The 16,234-nt window shown below is 48.9% G+C and overlaps 19 non-coding genes across 19 annotated transcripts; all 19 read left to right on the top strand.

Moving 5' to 3' along the window:
* Nucleotides 1-3,609: 3,609 nt before the first annotated feature.
* Nucleotides 3,610-3,681, top strand: TRNAD-GUC (transfer RNA aspartic acid (anticodon GUC)). Its single transcript has one exon. It is a non-coding gene; the product is annotated as a tRNA-Asp (tRNA).
* A 1,464-nt stretch (nt 3,682-5,145) lies between these two features.
* TRNAD-GUC (transfer RNA aspartic acid (anticodon GUC)) lies at nt 5,146-5,217 on the top strand. Its single transcript has one exon. It is a non-coding gene; the product is annotated as a tRNA-Asp (tRNA).
* A 66-nt stretch (nt 5,218-5,283) lies between these two features.
* Nucleotides 5,284-5,355, top strand: TRNAD-GUC (transfer RNA aspartic acid (anticodon GUC)). The gene has a single exon. It is a non-coding gene; the product is annotated as a tRNA-Asp (tRNA).
* Nucleotides 5,356-5,421: 66 nt separating this feature from the next.
* Nucleotides 5,422-5,493, top strand: TRNAD-GUC (transfer RNA aspartic acid (anticodon GUC)). Its single transcript has one exon. It is a non-coding gene; the product is annotated as a tRNA-Asp (tRNA).
* Nucleotides 5,494-5,559: 66 nt separating this feature from the next.
* Nucleotides 5,560-5,631, top strand: TRNAD-GUC (transfer RNA aspartic acid (anticodon GUC)). Its single transcript has one exon. It is a non-coding gene; the product is annotated as a tRNA-Asp (tRNA).
* A 66-nt stretch (nt 5,632-5,697) lies between these two features.
* On the top strand, nt 5,698-5,769 carry TRNAD-GUC (transfer RNA aspartic acid (anticodon GUC)). Its single transcript has one exon. It is a non-coding gene; the product is annotated as a tRNA-Asp (tRNA).
* A 3,790-nt stretch (nt 5,770-9,559) lies between these two features.
* Nucleotides 9,560-9,631, top strand: TRNAD-GUC (transfer RNA aspartic acid (anticodon GUC)). Its single transcript has one exon. It is a non-coding gene; the product is annotated as a tRNA-Asp (tRNA).
* Nucleotides 9,632-9,697: 66 nt separating this feature from the next.
* TRNAD-GUC (transfer RNA aspartic acid (anticodon GUC)) lies at nt 9,698-9,769 on the top strand. Its single transcript has one exon. It is a non-coding gene; the product is annotated as a tRNA-Asp (tRNA).
* A 66-nt stretch (nt 9,770-9,835) lies between these two features.
* TRNAD-GUC (transfer RNA aspartic acid (anticodon GUC)) lies at nt 9,836-9,907 on the top strand. Its single transcript has one exon. It is a non-coding gene; the product is annotated as a tRNA-Asp (tRNA).
* Nucleotides 9,908-10,587: 680 nt separating this feature from the next.
* On the top strand, nt 10,588-10,659 carry TRNAD-GUC (transfer RNA aspartic acid (anticodon GUC)). Its single transcript has one exon. It is a non-coding gene; the product is annotated as a tRNA-Asp (tRNA).
* A 283-nt stretch (nt 10,660-10,942) lies between these two features.
* On the top strand, nt 10,943-11,014 carry TRNAD-GUC (transfer RNA aspartic acid (anticodon GUC)). The gene has a single exon. It is a non-coding gene; the product is annotated as a tRNA-Asp (tRNA).
* A 66-nt stretch (nt 11,015-11,080) lies between these two features.
* TRNAD-GUC (transfer RNA aspartic acid (anticodon GUC)) lies at nt 11,081-11,152 on the top strand. The gene has a single exon. It is a non-coding gene; the product is annotated as a tRNA-Asp (tRNA).
* A 66-nt stretch (nt 11,153-11,218) lies between these two features.
* Nucleotides 11,219-11,290, top strand: TRNAD-GUC (transfer RNA aspartic acid (anticodon GUC)). The gene has a single exon. It is a non-coding gene; the product is annotated as a tRNA-Asp (tRNA).
* Nucleotides 11,291-13,070: 1,780 nt separating this feature from the next.
* TRNAD-GUC (transfer RNA aspartic acid (anticodon GUC)) lies at nt 13,071-13,142 on the top strand. Its single transcript has one exon. It is a non-coding gene; the product is annotated as a tRNA-Asp (tRNA).
* Nucleotides 13,143-13,346: 204 nt separating this feature from the next.
* TRNAD-GUC (transfer RNA aspartic acid (anticodon GUC)) lies at nt 13,347-13,418 on the top strand. The gene has a single exon. It is a non-coding gene; the product is annotated as a tRNA-Asp (tRNA).
* A 205-nt stretch (nt 13,419-13,623) lies between these two features.
* TRNAD-GUC (transfer RNA aspartic acid (anticodon GUC)) lies at nt 13,624-13,695 on the top strand. The gene has a single exon. It is a non-coding gene; the product is annotated as a tRNA-Asp (tRNA).
* A 420-nt stretch (nt 13,696-14,115) lies between these two features.
* On the top strand, nt 14,116-14,187 carry TRNAD-GUC (transfer RNA aspartic acid (anticodon GUC)). Its single transcript has one exon. It is a non-coding gene; the product is annotated as a tRNA-Asp (tRNA).
* A 204-nt stretch (nt 14,188-14,391) lies between these two features.
* TRNAD-GUC (transfer RNA aspartic acid (anticodon GUC)) lies at nt 14,392-14,463 on the top strand. The gene has a single exon. It is a non-coding gene; the product is annotated as a tRNA-Asp (tRNA).
* A 66-nt stretch (nt 14,464-14,529) lies between these two features.
* On the top strand, nt 14,530-14,601 carry TRNAD-GUC (transfer RNA aspartic acid (anticodon GUC)). Its single transcript has one exon. It is a non-coding gene; the product is annotated as a tRNA-Asp (tRNA).
* The last annotated feature ends 1,633 nt before the right edge of the window (nt 14,602-16,234 follow it).

The raw sequence follows: 16,234 nt of genomic DNA, 5'->3' as shown, positions 1-16,234 counted from the left end.
TACTAGATATTTTAGCATAACGCGTACTGCTAGCGCTTACTGCGTACCATGGCCCGCCACTAAAAGGCGCTGATTGGCCACGGCAAGCAAGGCGCGCGTGCTGCTGACGTTAGATAGATAGGTACATAGGTAGATAATTGAGGCATTGCCCTTTGTAACGGGTGGGCACCGCTAGGTTGGCCGCCCGGACCAAAAACAACAAACCAAGAAGATGAAAGCGCACAATTAGAGAAAGAAAAATAAATCGCACAAGAAAAAAAAAAGCACGCAAAGGCTAAAGTCAGGAGGTGGGGGGGGGGGGGGGGTTCGCTCATCGACCTCGTTCACTTCCGACTCTGCGGTTTCGCGCGGGTAGACACAGTGCTCCACCAAAGAGCTCGCAGCACCCCCTCGCACTTAATTGTCCTTGGAGCTGTCTCCTTCGTCGTCCACTGCAGGACCGTGAAACCCGAGCGCCTGTGGGAATGTGGTGCCCTCTGTCGGCATCGGATGGAGTCTTTGGCACGACATCACCAGATGCTCGATGGTCTCCGCGTCGCCACACGCTCGGCATAGTGCTGCCTGTGCTTCTGGTGTTGTATCGAAGCGACGGCGGTACACCAGTGTCCGCAGCGCTCCGGCACGGGCCTCAAACAGCAATGCGCTACCCAGGCCGTTGTCAAAAATCTTTTCGGGTCCGATGCTGTTCTTGCACTCGCGGTACACAGCCAGTGTCGGTTTTTCCGCGAGCGCCTGCAGCCATTGGTGATTCTGTTTTTCCTGGACCCGTCTCCTTGCTTCCTGTTTCTATGCCGTTGCCGATTCGGCACTTATGGGTGTCTGGAAAAGTCCATACTTGCCTTCTATCCTGTGGAGGCGCTTCACCCATGTAGTGCGTAGGCATGTCGCAGCGAGGTATTCAAAGACCCGCCTTGCCCATCGGTTGCGGCTCATAAACTGCAGTCGACCGCGGTACTCCAGCTTGCTGCATGCCTCCCTTGCCTCAAAACTAGACCATCCCAGGTCGCCTTGAATGGCTGCATTGGCCACCCGTCCATGACATCCGACCGCAGTGCGGCCGACCTCTGTTTGTCTGTGCTCTAACCAATTCCTGGTGGCTGATGGGAGGCAGACCACCGCGTTGGCGAATGTGAGTCCTGGTACGTGCGCGAGCTTCCAGAGGTCGCGGACCATGGTGTACTGGTGGCACCCCCACAGGCACCGACGTCGGAGGATGCATTGCGCTCGAAGTGCAGATTGACGGACCTTGGCCTCGTGCAGCCTGAACATGTCAGTCTCAGCACACAAATTTATGCCCAGGTATTTACAAGATCTGTCGACTGTCAGGGTCTCTTCATTCAACATCAGCGATAGCTGATCAGTCGCATCGCCTGCCAGCTGGACAACCCTGCATTTTCGCTGGTTGAACTTGAGGCCAAGGCCTCGCAGCTCCGCGGCACAAATGTCTAGCATCTTTTGTACATCCTCTGTGCTTTCTCCCATAATTACCAAGTCATCAACAAAGGCAAGACCTGGCAGTCGGTTGGAGTTGTCAATTCCTGTGGTGCTGTACTTAAGGCCGAATCCCAGGTTTGCCTGAAGGAGTGCCTTTTCCAGTCCGGGCACATACAGCAGGACACGTACAGCGTTTGGACGGGAGCGTGGCGCCATCCGGCTCCGTCACCCGGGGATCGAAACAAACGGTTGTAGATCGCAATGGCTCGATCAAATCGATTCCGCCATAAGTGCTGTGGGCTAGGTCATAGCTGTGTACAGTGAGGTGCAGTCTTTCGATGAAAAACAATAGCGTGAGGCTCTAGTAGTGTTTTTTTTTGTTCTGCTTGATTTGCAGTGCTTTTACGCAGCGCGAACTTGTTGGTTTTGTTGACCTAATATAAAACGCAAACACATGAGAAAACGTACGTTCATTTATTAACACAGTTTGTAGCATAAACTTACGTTTGTCCAATCATCAAGCTCCCCACCCAGTGATGTCATGTTACAGTGTACTAGATGAAAAACCAACCTAGGTGAAAAAAGAAAATATTTAAGCCATATATGCAATTTCATTTTGGCAAAGCAATTGCAGAAACCTCATAGCATGCCTGCTTTTTTTTTAGCTTGGCTAGGAGGTATGGGCGCACTGTTTTCTAATTCACGCGGGGATTACCAGACAATTTTCATAAAAATCATTTTGGGTTAGTGCAACACCATATGAAACGGTATATTTGGTCCCCGACACTGTAATTCAAGATTTTTTACTATATATATCTTTTAACGGTTTCTTGATAATTTGGAACATTTTAAGCCCTTTCTGCATAGGCAAAATCCGTTGTCAACGACTTATTTGGTTAAAATGCCTCGCGGTTAGGATAAGTAGCAAGTTGCTGGAGTTGCCCTCGCCTTTTACTCAATGTACTATGGTGGGAAATATCATGTGGCCTAAAAAAAAACAAGCCGATTGCTAAAGAAATGTAAACACTCTCAAGTGTTTTAAAATTAAAGCCAATAAGTCTGTCGACGGCGTCGAAATGAAATAAACAGAACCGCCAGGAAATGAAAGCTCCAGGCAAAGTTTACATTGAAGTTGCTTGTGGCGCCACCTCTCGGATGCGACGCGGACTGCGTCAGAGGAGCGGGGGAGTAAGCCCACTGCCCCCTTCTAGTACACTGTAGTCATGTCCACCAACAAAAACCACCACCTTGTGATGACACCATCAGCGCCATGAATTTGCTTTTGCGAGCTAATTATTTATTATTAAAACACCGGAATATACGCAGTACTACCCAAAAAATAGCATCACTAGCTATCTCACTCTATGCAACGAACAGGCAGTACAATGTACTGAAAATATGTTTCACGGCCCCTTTAAAGGGACACTGGGTAGAAATTCACGTTGACTTGTATCGATCGAGTACCAGCCCCTAAACACAAAAACACCACTATTTCTGAAAACACAGCTCCTTTAAAAAAGAAAAGAGCAAGAACTAAAATGCAGGTATCGCCGCGACAGGCCAATGTCGCAAGTACAAGCGTACGTGCTGATGAAAAAGGACAAGAGACACCACAGATCAATTTGAGGCTGACAACGTGCATGAAGGTTACGTGTTTGATCGATATTGAAGAATATAAGTTTTGTTTGGAACCACCAGTGCCCTTTTATCACACGAGGAAGACGGAAAAAGACAACCTGAAATTTGGAAGTTAAAACAGGCGGCTAGCAGAGTTTCGGTATGTTTTGTGGGGATGCGGCGCCTATGCGTTCTGCGTGCCCGCGTGGTTTCGTTAGCCGCCTCGATTTACAAGGGCGGAGCAGCAGAGGACCTTCAAGTTCCTCTAAAAAGTGCTGCGCAGGAGAAGTTCGACTTCGTCTCTGTTCCGCCGCTTTACGTAACTGCTTTCCCTTATATCGTCATCTGAAAGTCCCGAGCTTGAATCGTAGCGGCGGGAAGAAGTTTTTCAACGGCGAATTCAAATTTCTTAGCAATAAATGCACCTTTCGCTGCCGGACAAGCGGGAAAAAAGCCACGAAATGCCTAACTTTTGTAACAAAAAAATTCGATAGCATTGTCCTCAGTGGGCACGTTTCTCCGACATGACATTCACCGGTGGGTACCATTCGCCGCCTCTCCTCGTTAGTATAGTGGCCAGTATCCCCGCCTGTCACGCGGGAGACCGGGGTTCGATTCCCCGACGGGGAGCTTTTTTTTTTCTCTATGTACGCTCCTCTACCATGACCAAATCTGTTGGGTGCCTCCTCCCATCTCTCCTCGTTAGTATAGTGGCCAGTATCCCCGCCTGTCACGCGGGAGACCGGGGTTCGATTTTTTTTTTTTTTCTTTATTGCCTGGCTGCGACACATAACATTTACACAAAAAACACTCAACAAAAAACACACAAAACGCTATGTACATACGACACTGTCGTGGTCAGCCATCATGAGTCTGGCTTCGTCATACTAAAATTCACGAAGCCTACAGAGCGGCTCTAGCCTCGAGAGCCACTCGGGAGGCTCCGCAGTTGCTTTCTGGATGGCCAGAAAGCAGTCCATTCTTTCCCGAAAATAAATGCGGGCAGGTCGTGCGTCTTTGTCACAATAATAGCCTGCCATTCTGGAGCGCCATATACTGTGGAGGCCCAAGAGCATTATGAGATCAAATGGTACCCCATCCTCATTGTCTGTGCTTAAATAACGAATTCCCTGCGCGTCAAGTGGTAGCTCTTTCTTTATTGTCCTTTGTAACACATCCCAAAAATAAACCCCTTCCCAGCAATGCAAAAAAACATGGTCTATTGTTTCGGGCTGTTTACAAATTAAGCAGTTCGATCCCCACGGTAAAAAGAAATCCTTTCCTTCCAAAAACTTTTTAACTGGGAGTGTCCCGGTGTGTAATTTAAAAAAGAAGGTCTTTACTCCTGGTGGCACCTGCATTTTCTTTACCCTTTTTAAAACATCAGCTCCAGGACCTCCACTGTACAAGGCCCTGTACATAGGCTCTGGGAAAACAATATCACAAAGATCATGGTACAACTTCTTTCTTTTAGTTTTATACAAATAATCGCTAGAAAAACGCGCTGAAAGAAACCTAACACTTGCTACAATCTCTTTGTAGTAACCAAAAATTCCACCCGAGAGCTCTTCTGTGGTAACAACAAACTCGGGCAGCAAACGCCGCAGCCTGACCTGGCACACGGTGCGCAAGAACGGGTCTGAGACGTCGCGAAAAAACAAAAAACGGTTCACCAGCTGCCTTAAAAAGAGGTGCCCTAGCCCCAACCCCCCGTCTTTTACCCGCCGGAACAGGTTCGTTCTGCTGCAACGTTCCCATTCGGAAGCCCATATAAAGACGGCAAAAATCCGGTGTAACTTCTGAATGTGCACCCGAGAGCAATGCAAAACCTGCATCACATACCAGAGCTTGCTAATAAAAAACAGGTTGCAGACTGTAGCTCTGGCGAAAATGGAGAGGTTGGTGCCTTTCCATTTTCCAGCTCTGTCACGTGCTTCTTTCGTTTGCTGTTTCCAATACTCCTCGCTTTCACGATAAGCATCGAGCGGAACGCCCAAATACTTGCCCGGTGTCGTCGTCCACGGTACGTTGGCAAAATGGTCCGGGTGGGATGGCCACCATCCATGCCAGAGTCCGAGGCATTTGGACCATCTCTCCTCGTTAGTATAGTGGCCAGTATCCCCGCCTGTCACGCGGGAGACCGGGGTTCGATTCCCCGACGGGAAGCTTTTATTTTTCTCTATGTACGCTCCTCTACCATGACCAAATCTGTTGGGTGCCTCCTCCCATCTCTCCTCGTTAGTATAGTGGCCAGTATCCCCGCCTGTCACGCGGGAGACCGGGGTTCGATTCCCCGACGGGAAGCTTTTATTTTTCTCTATGTACGCTCCTCTACCATGACCAAATATGTTGGGTGCCTCCTCCCATCTCTCCTCGTTAGTATAGTGGCCAGTATCCCCGCCTGTCACGCGGGAGACCGGGGTTCGATTCCCCGACGGGAAGCTTTTATTTTTCTCTATGTACGCTCCTCTACCATGACCAAATATGTTGGGTGCCTCCTCCCATCTCTCCTCGTTAGTATAGTGGCCAGTATCCCCGCCTGTCACGCGGGAGACCGGGGTTCGATTCCCCGACGGGAAGCTTTTATTTTTCTCTATGTACGCTCCTCTACCATGACCAAATCTGTTGGGTGCCTCCTCCCATCTCTCCTCGTTAGTATAGTGGCCAGTATCCCCGCCTGTCACGCGGGAGACCGGGGTTCGATTCCCCGACGGGAAGCTTTTATTTTTCTCTATGTACGCTCCTCTACCATGACCAAATATGTTGGGTGCCTCCTCCCATCTCTCCTCGTTAGTATAGTTTTTTTTTTTTTTTTTCTTTATTGCCTGGCTGCGACACATAACATTTACACAAAAAACACTCAACAAAAAACACACAAAACGCTATGTACATACGACACTGTCGTGGTCAGCCATCATGAGTCTGGCTTCGTCATACTAAAATTCGCGAAGCATACAGAGCGGCTCTAGCCTCGAGAGCCACTCGGGAGGCTCCGCAGTTGCTTTCTGGATGGCCAGAAAGCAGTCCATTCTTTCCCGAAAATAAATGCGGGCAGGTCGTGCGTCTTTGTCACAATAATAGCCTGCCATTCTGGAGCGCCATATACTGTGGAGGCCCAAGAGCATTATGAGATCAAATGGTACCCCATCCTCATTGTCAGTGCTTAAATAACGAATTCCCTGCGCGTCAAGTGGTAGCTCTTTCTTTATTGTCCTTTGTAACACATCCCAAAAATAAACCCCTTCCCAGCAATGCAAAAAAACATGGTCTATTGTTTCGGGCTGTTTACAAATTAAGCAGTTCGATCCCCACGGCAAAAAGAAATCCTTTCCTTCCAAAAACTTTTTAACTGGGAGTGTCCCGGTGTGTAATTTAAAAAAGAAGGTCTTTACTCCTGGTGGCACCTGCATTTTCTTTACCCTTTTTAAAACATCAGCTCCAGGACCTCCACTGTACAAGGCCCTGTACATAGGCTCTGGGAAAACAATATCACAAAGATCATGGTACAACTTCTTTCTTTTAGTTTTATACAAATAATCGCTAGAAAAACGCGCTGAAAGAAACCTAACACTTGCTACAATCTCTTTGTAGTAACCAAAAATTCCACCCGAGAGCTCTTCTGTGGTAACAACAAACTCGGGCAGCAAACGCCGCAGCCTGACCTGGCACACGGTGCGCAAGAACGGGTCTGAGACGTCGCGAAAAAACAAAAAAACGGTTCACCAGCTGCCTTAAAAAGAGGTGCCCTAGCCCCAACCCCCCGTCTTTTACCCGCCGGAACAGGTTCGTTCTGCTGCAACGTTCCCATTCGGAAGCCCATATAAAGACGGCAAAAATCCGGTGTAACTTCTGAATGTGCACCCGAGAGCAATGCAAAACCTGCATCACATACCAGAGCTTGCTAATAAAAAACAGGTTGCAGACTGTAGCTCTTGCGAAAATGGAGAGGTTGGTGCCTTTCCATTTTCCAGCTCTGTCACGTGCTTCTTTCGTTTGCTGTTTCCAATACTCCTCGCTTTCACGATAAGCATCGAGCGGAACGCCCAAATACTTGCCCGGTGTCGTCGTCCACGGTACGTTGGCAAAATGGTCCGGGTGGGATGGCCACCATCCATGCCAGAGTCCGAGGCATTTGGACCAATTAACCCCGCTACCGGTGACTTCGCTGAACTCGCGTACACACCCGACAGCTTCGCTTATGCTCTCCTGATCAACCGTGAATACAGCAACGTCGTCAGCATACGCCAACAGCTTAACTTCAGCAGCTTGCAACCTAAAGCCATTAATACTATTGTCTTCTAATATTTTCCTACACAGTGTTTCGATGTAAATACAAAATAAGAGAGGGCTGAGGGGGCAGCCCTGACGCACCGAACGCTGCACGCTAATGGGGGCCCCCAAGCACTTGTTAACAATCAATCTTGTCGTGCAGTTTCGATACGCCATGGCTACACCCTTGCGGATAACTGAACCGACATTCACATGGTCTAAAACGGAAAACAAGATTTCATGAGAAACACAATCAAAAGCTTTTTCGAGATCAATCTGAAGCATGGCCACCCGCCCATTAATTGCATCGCAGGTTTCAAGTACACTGCGTGCTTTGTGAATGTTGGAAAAAATTGATCGCCCTTTTATTCCACATGTCTGGTGGGGTCCAACAATTTCCTTTATCACTGTCTGTAGTCTTCGCGCCAATACCTTCATAAAAATTTTGTAGTCGACATTAGTGAGTGCTATCGGTCGATATGCGGTAACAGATTTTAATTTCTCTATATCATCAGTTTTCGGTATGAGTACCGTATGGGAGGTCCCAAAAGACGGAGGCAAAAAGTTTATTCCATAGGCTTCGTTAAACATTCTACATAGCACCGGGGCAATTTCATGCTTAAATTCTTTATAAAATGCCGCACTGAATCCATCTGGTCCTGGTGATTTTCCGAGGTTTAATTCATCTATCGCACGCCCTACTTCGTTTTCAGTTATTTCTAGTTCCATTTTCTTTTTCCTTTCTTCGTCCAGCCGTGGCATTGCACCAAGAAACTGATGCTTAAATGCAACTGCGTCTGCCGGATGCCACGAAAAAAGCCTCTGGTAGAATTGTGTAAAGGCTGCTTCGATGTGGTCATTGTCTGCCGATAAGATACCCCCCCATTCTATTTTATCGATATGATTACTTTCAGCGTGGGCTTTTTCTAAACCGAGAGCACGTTTTGATGGCGCTTCGCCAGCAGCTGTGTCTTCCGCCCTCGCCCTCACCAGTGCTCCGCGATAACGCCGTTCTTCCATGAGTTCTATCTTTTGCTTGGTTTTCCTGACATCTTCAATCCATTTCCCAGGCGCCTTGCATTCCTGCTTCAGCAACGTTTCCAGTAGTGCCTTTAACTCAGCTTCGTCTTGTTTTTCCTTATACCGTATACAACTGGCCCTTTCTATTGCTTTGATTTTTAAAGATTCTTTGCTTAACTCCCACTGCTGCCATATCTTCAGGTTCTTGCACGGGTTTATTTTTCCTATTTCATCCTTTACTGCTCGGTAGTAGACATCGTCGCGAAGAAGCGTGTTGTTTAGCTTCCACATTTCCCATGAAAATGCCTTGCTTCGATTGACACTTCCGAGGCAGCACTCAACTAAACAGTGGTCTGAGAAGGACACTCCCACAACTTCGTACTGGCTGCATACAGGGGCAAGGTCAACTGATGTATAAATGCGGTCCAGCCGTGCATGGCTTGAGCCCTGAAAATGGGTGAACTTCACTGCCCGCGCACCCTCAAGACATTCAGCCACATCTTCGAGGTTTCCGTTATCAATAATTCTGATCAACACTTCAGTGCTCCTGTCTCGAAACCCCCGGATGCTTGACTTATCGCGAGCATTTAGCACACAATTGAAGTCACCTAAGACGATGAGCTGCCTTTCCGTGCAAACGCGTTCTAGGAGGCTTTGGAAAAAAGCAACTCTTTCCTCTACCCCATTCGGTGCATACACGACAACAATGCGCCACTCAATGCTATTCAGGGAAAAGTCAAGGACAATACACCGGCCAGACGCACACGAAAAATATGCTTGCACCTCTAGCCCCGGGATCTTCTTTACAAAGAGCACGCAACCAGCAGATGTCCCCACTGCATGACTGACGACAGCAAAAAATCTAGTCGTGAAACGCAGCACCATGCTGTCGGTTCCTTCGTTGCCGTCCACTTTCGTCTCTTGCACGGCCAATACATCTATCTCGCGCTCCGTAACAAGTCGATACACCTGACCTTGTTTTTTCCTAGTCGCCAGGCCTCGTACATTCAGCGTAGCGACTTTAAAGGGAGAGGCGGGAGCCATTTTAATTTAAAAGGAAAGGACCCAACAGCATGGCGCTTACCTCCCACGTCTAGCGCGCGGCTAGACGCCACTGTTGCCGCCGGTATCATCCGGCAGAAGAACATCGGCCTGCTCGAGGAGTACCTTGCCGCCGGAACGCTTGTCATCCGAAAGGTTTGGGCGCGGCCGTAATCTCTCCTCGTTAGTATAGTGGCCAGTATCCCCGCCTGTCACGCGGGAGACCGGGGTTCGATTCCCCGACGGGGAGCTTTTATTTTTCTCTATGTACGCTCCTCTACCATGACCAAATCTGTTGGGTGCCTCCTCCCATGTCTCCTCGTTAGTATAGTGGCCAGTATCCCCGCTTGTCACGCGGGAGACCGGGGTTCGATTCCCCGACGGGGAGCTTTTATTTTTCTCTATGTACGCTCCTCTACCATGACCAAATCTGTTGGGTGCCTCCTCCCATCTCTCCTCGTTAGTATAGTGGCCAGTATCCCCGCCTGTCACGCGGGAGACCGGGGTTCGATTCCCCGACGGGGAGCTTTTATTTTTCTCTATGTACGCTCCTCTACCATGACCAAATCTGTTGGGTGCCTCCTCCCATCTCTCCTCGTTAGTATAGTGGCCAGTATCCCCGCCTGTCACCCCGGAGACCATGTTTTTTTGCATTGCTGGGAAGGGGTTTATTTTTGGGATGTGTTACAAAGGACAATAAAGAAAGAGCTACCACTTGACGCGCAGGGAATTCGTTATTTAAGCACAGACAATGAGGATGGGGTACCATTTGATCTCATAATGCTCTTGGGCCTCCACAGTATATGGCGCTCCAGAATGGCAGGCTATTATTGTGACAAAGACGCACGACCTGCCCGCATTTATTTTCGGGAAAGAATGGACTGCTTTCTGGCCATCCAGAAAGCAACTGCGGAGCCTCCCGAGTGGCTCTCGAGGCTAGAGCCGCTCTGTAGGCTTCGTGAATTTTAGTATGACGAAGCCAGACTCATGATGGCTGACCACGACAGTGTCGTATGTACATAGCGTTTTGTGTGTTTTTTGTTGAGTGTTTTTTGTGTAAATGTTATGTGTCGCAGCCAGGCAATAAAGAAAAAAAAAAAAAAAACGCGGGAGACCGGGGTTCGATTCCCCGACGGGGAGCTTTTATTTTTCTCTATGTACGCTCCTCTACCATGACCAAATCTGTTGGGTGCCTCCTCCCATCTCTCCTCGTTAGTATAGTGGCCAGTATCCCCGCCTGTCACGCGGGAGACCGGGGTTCGATTCCCCGACGGGGAGCTTTTATTTTTCTCTATGGCCATCCAGAAAGCAACTGCGGAGCCTCCCGAGTGGCTCTCGAGGCTAGAGCCGCTCTGTATGCTTCGTGAATTTTAGTATGACGAAGCCAGACTCATGATGGCTGACCACGACAGTGTCGTATGTACATAGCGTTTTGTGTGTTTTTTGTTGAGTGTTTTTTGTGTAAATGTTATGTGTCGCAGCCAGGCAATAAAGAAAAAAAAAAAAAAAAATGTACGCTCCTCTACCATGGCCAAATCTGTTGGGTGCCTCCTCCCATCTCTCCTCGTTAGTATAGTGGCCAGTATCCCCGCCTGTCACGCGGGAGACCGGGGTTCGATTCCCCGACGGGGAACTTTTATTTTTCTCTATGTACGCTCCTCTACCATGACCAAATCTGTTGGGTGCCTCCTCCCATCTCTCCTCGTTAGTATAGTGGCCAGTATCCCCGCCTGTCACGCGGGAGACCGGGGTTCGATTCCCCGACGGGGAGCTTTTATTTTTCTCTATGTACGCTCCTTTGCCATGGCCAAATCTGTTGGGTGCCTCCTCCCATCTCTCCTCGTTAGTATAGTGGCCAGTATCCCCGCCTGTCACGCGGGAGACCGGGGTTCGATTCCCCGATGGGGAGCTTTTATTTTTCTCTATGTACGCTCCTTTGCCATGGCCAAATCTGTTGGGTGCCTCCTCCCATCTCTCTTTTTTTTTTTTTTTTTTTCTTTATTGCCTGGCTGCGACACATAACATTTACACAAAAAACACTCAACAAAAAACACACAAAACGCTATGTACATACGACACTGTCGTGGTCAGCCATCATGAGTCTGGCTTCGTCATACTAAAATTCACGAAGCATACAGAGCGGCTCTAGCCTCGAGAGCCACTCGGGAGGCTCCGCAGTTGCTTTCTGGATGGCCAGAAAGCAGTCCATTCTTTCCCGAAAATAAATGCGGGCAGGTCGTGCGTCTTTGTCACAATAATAGCCTGCCATTCTGGAGCGCCATATACTGTGGAGGCCCAAGAGCATTATGAGATCAAATGGTACCCCATCCTCATTGTCTGTGCTTAAATAACGAATTCCCTGCGCGTCAAGTGGTAGCTCTTTCTTTATTGTCCTTTGTAACACATCCCAAAAATAAACCCCTTCCCAGCAATGCAAAAAAACATGGTCTATTGTTTCGGGCTGTTTACAAATTAAGCAGTTCGATCCCCACGGCAAAAAGAAATCCTTTCCTTCCAAAAACTTTTTAACTGGGAGTGTCCCGGTGTGTAATTTAAAAAAGAAGGTCTTTACTCCTGGTGGCACCTGCATTTTCTTTACCCTTTTTAAAACATCAGCTCCAGGACCTCCACTGTACAAGGCCCTGTACATAGGCTCTGGGAAAACAATATCACAAAGATCATGGTACAACTTCTTTCTTTTAGTTTTATACAAATAATCGCTAGAAAAACGCGCTGAAAGAAACCTAACACTTGCTACAATCTCTTTGTAGTAACCAAAAATTCCACCCGAGAGCTCTTCTGTGGTAACAACAAACTCGGGCAGCAAACGCCGCAGCCTGACCTGGCACACGGTGCGCAAGAACGGGTCTGAGACGTCGCGAAAAAACAAAAAACGGTTCACCAGCTGCCTTAAAAAGAGGTGCCCTAGCCCCAACCCCCCGTCTTTTACCCGCCGGAACAGGTTCGTTCTGCTGCAACGTTCCCATTCGGAAGCCCATATAAAGACGGCAAAAATCCGGTGTAACTTCTGAATGTGCACCCGAGAGCAATGCAAAACCTGCATCACATACCAGAGCTTGCTAATAAAAAACAGGTTGCAGACTGTAGCTCTGGCGAAAATGGAGAGGTTGGTGCCTTTCCATTTTCCAGCTCTGTCACGTGCTTCTTTCGTTTGCTGTTTCCAATACTCCTCGCTTTCACGATAAGCATCGAGCGGAACGCCCAAATACTTGCCCGGTGTCGTCGTCCACGGTACGTTGGCAAAATGGTCCGGGTGGGATGGCCACCATCCATGCCAGAGTCCGAGGCATTTGGACCAATTAACCCCGCTACCGGTGACTTCGCTGAACTCGCGTACACACCCGACAGCTTCGCTTATGCTCTCCTGATCAACCGTGAATACAGCAACGTCGTCAGCATACGCCAACAGCTTAACTTCAGCAGCTTGCAACCTAAAGCCATTAATACTATTGTCTTCTAATATTTTCCTACACAGTGTTTCGATGTAAATACAAAATAAGAGAGGGCTGAGGGGGCAGCCCTGACGCACCGAACGCTGCACGCTAATGGGGGCCCCCAAGCACTTGTTAACAATCAATCTTGTCGTGCAGTTTCGATACGCCATGGCTACACCCTTGCGGATAACTGAACCGACATTCACATGGTCTAAAACGGAAAACAAGATTTCATGCTCGTTAGTATAGTGGCCAGTATCCCCGCCTGTCACGCGGGAGACCGGGGTTCGATTCCCCGACGGGGAACTTTTATTTTTCTCTATGTACGCTCCTCTGCCATGGCCAAATCTGTTGGGTGCCTCCTCCCATCTCTCCTCATTAGTATAGTGGCCAGTATCCCCGCCTGTCACGCGGGAGACCGGGGTTCGATTCCCCGACGGGGAGCTTTTATTTTTCTCTATGTACGCTCCTCTGCCATGGCCAAATCTGTTGGGTGCCTCCTCCCATCTCTCCTCGTTAGTATAGTGGCCAGTATCCCCGCCTGTCACGCGGGAGACCGGGGTTCGATTCCCCGACGGGGAGCTTTTATTTTTCTCTATGTACGCTCCTCTGCCATGGCCAAATCTGTTGGGTGCCTCCTCCCATCTCTCCTCGTTAGTATAGTGGCCAGTATCCCCGCCTGTCACGCGGGAGACCGGAGTTCGATTCCCCGACGGGGTGCTTTTATTTTTTCTCTATGTACGCTCCTCTGCCATGGCCAAATCTGTTGGGTGCCTCCTCCCATCTCTCCTCGTTAGTATAGTGGCCAGTATCCCCGCCTGTCACGCGGGAGACCGGGGTTCGATTCCCCGACGGGGAGCTTTTATTTTTCTCTATGTACGCTCTTTTTCTTTATTGCCTGGCTGCGACACATAACATTTACACAAAAAACACTCAACAAAAAACACACAAAACGCTATGTACATACGACACTGTCGTGGTCAGCCATCATGAGTCTGGCTTCGTCATACTAAAATTCACGAAGCCTACAGAGCGGCTCTAGCCTCGAGAGCCACTCGGGAGGCTCCGCAGTTGCTTTCTGGATGGCCAGAAAGCAGTCCATTCTTTCCCGAAAATAAATGCGGGCAGGTCGTGCGTCTTTGTCACAATAATAGCCTGCCATTCTGGAGCGCCATATACTGTGGAGGCCCAAGAGCATTATGAGATCAAATGGTACCCCATCCTCATTGTGTACGCTCCTCTGCCATGGCCAAATCTGTTGGGTGCCTCCTTCCATCTCTCCTCGTTAGTATAGTGGCCAGTATCCCCGCCTGTCACGCGGGAGACCGGGGTTCGATTCCCCGACGGGGAGCTTTTATTTTTCTCTATGTACGCTCCTCTGCCATGGACAAATCTGTTGGGTGCCTCCTCCCATCTCTCCTCGTTAGTATAGTGGCCAGTATCCCCGCCTGTCACGCGGGAGACCGGGGTTCGATTCGCCGACGGGGAGCTTTTATTTTTCTCTATGTACGCTCCTTTGCCATGGCCAAATCTGTTGGGTGCCTCCTCCCATCTCTCCTCGTTAGTATAGTGGCCAGTATCCCCGCCTGTCACGTGGGAGACCGGGGTTCGATTCCCCGACGGGGAGCTTTTATTTTTCTCTATGTACGCTCCTCTGCCATGGCCAAATCTGTTGGGTGCCTCCTCCCATCTCTCCTCGTTACTATAGTGGCCAGTATCCCCGCCTGTCACGCGGGAGACCGGGGTTCGATTCCCCGACGGGGAGCTTTTATTTTTTCTCTAAGTACGCTCCTCTGCCATGGCCAAATCTGTTGGGTGCCTCCTCCCATCTCTCCTCGTTAGTATAGTTTTTTCTTTATTGCTTGGCTGCGACACATAACATTTACACAAAAAACACTCAACAAAAAACACACAAAACGCTATGTACAGTACTCACGGATTGAAATAGGACATTCGGAGCGCGTGGCCGTCGCTTCATGGAGCGCCGCTTGTAGACGCTCATGGAACCAAGGTGGTGCATTGTGGTATGGCGTGAGAGGGAGAACATCTACAAAGCAGAATTGTTCCTTCCAGTAGCCAATCAGCCGGCCTGTGGTTTACCACATGCCTGCGTGGCACTGCAAGGCTAGCGCTCCGAATGTCCTATTTCAATCCGTGAGTACTGTACATACGACACTGTCGTGGTCAGCCATCATGAGTCTGGCTTCGTCATAGTATAGTGGCCAGTATCCCCGCCTGTCACGCGGGAGATCGGGGTTCGATTCCCCGACGGGGAGCTTTTATTTTTCTCTATGTACGCTCCTCTGTCATGGCCAAATCTGTTGGGTGCCTCCTCCCATCTCTCCTCGTTAGTATAGTTTTTTTTTTTTCTTTATTGCCTGGCTGCGACACATAACATTTACACAAAAAACACTCAACAAAAAACACACAAAACGCTATGTACATACGACACTGTCGTGGTCAGCCATCATGAGTCTGGCTTCGTCATACTAAAATTCACGAAGCCTACAGAGCGGCTCTAGCCTCGAGAGCCACTCGGGAGGCTCCGCAGTTGCTTTCTGGATGGCCAGAAAGCAGTCCATTCTTTCCCGAAAATAAATGCGGGCAGGTCGTGCGTCTTTGTCACAATAATAGCCTGCCATTCTGGAGCGCCATATACTGTGGAGGCCCAAGAGCATTATGAGATCAAATGGTACCCCATCCTCATTGTCTGTGCTTAAATAACGAATTCCCTGCGCGTCAAGTGGTAGCTCTTTCTTTATTGTCCTTTGTAACACATCCCAAAAATAAACCCCTTCCCAGCAATGCAAAAAAACATGGTCTATTGTTTCGGGCTGTTTACAAATTAAGCAGTTCGATCCCCACGGTAAAAAGAAATCCTTTCCTTCCAAAAACTTTTTAACTGGGAGTGTCCCGGTGTGTAATTTAAAAAAGAAGGTCTTTACTCCTGGTGGCACCTGCATTTTCTTTACCCTTTTTAAAACATCAGCTCCAGGACCTCCACTGTACAAGGCCCTGTACATAGGCTCTGGGAAAACAATATCACAAAGATCATGGTACAACTTCTTTCTTTTAGTTTTATACAAATAATCGCTAGAAAAACGCGCTGAAAGAAACCTAACACTTGCTACAATCTCTTTGTAGTAACCAAAAATTCCACCCGAGAGCTCTTCTGTGGTAACAACAAACTCGGGCAGCAAACGCCGCAGCCTGACCTGGCACACGGTGCGCAAGAACGGGTCTGAGACGTCGCGAAAAAACAAAAAACGGTTCACCAGCTGCCTTAAAAAGAGGTGCCCTAGCCCCAACCCCCCGTCTTTTACCCGCCGGAACAGGTTCGTTCTGCTGCAACGTTCCCATTCGGAAGCCCATATAAAGACGGCAAAAATCCGGTGTAA

The sequence above is a fragment of the Amblyomma americanum genome, chromosome 8, assembly GCF_052857255.1.
Source record: "Amblyomma americanum isolate KBUSLIRL-KWMA chromosome 8, ASM5285725v1, whole genome shotgun sequence".
NCBI classification, from domain to species: domain Eukaryota; kingdom Metazoa; phylum Arthropoda; class Arachnida; order Ixodida; family Ixodidae; genus Amblyomma; species Amblyomma americanum.
The sequence above is the reverse complement of the archived record's forward strand: the minus strand, read 5'-3'. Positions and strand labels throughout refer to the sequence as shown.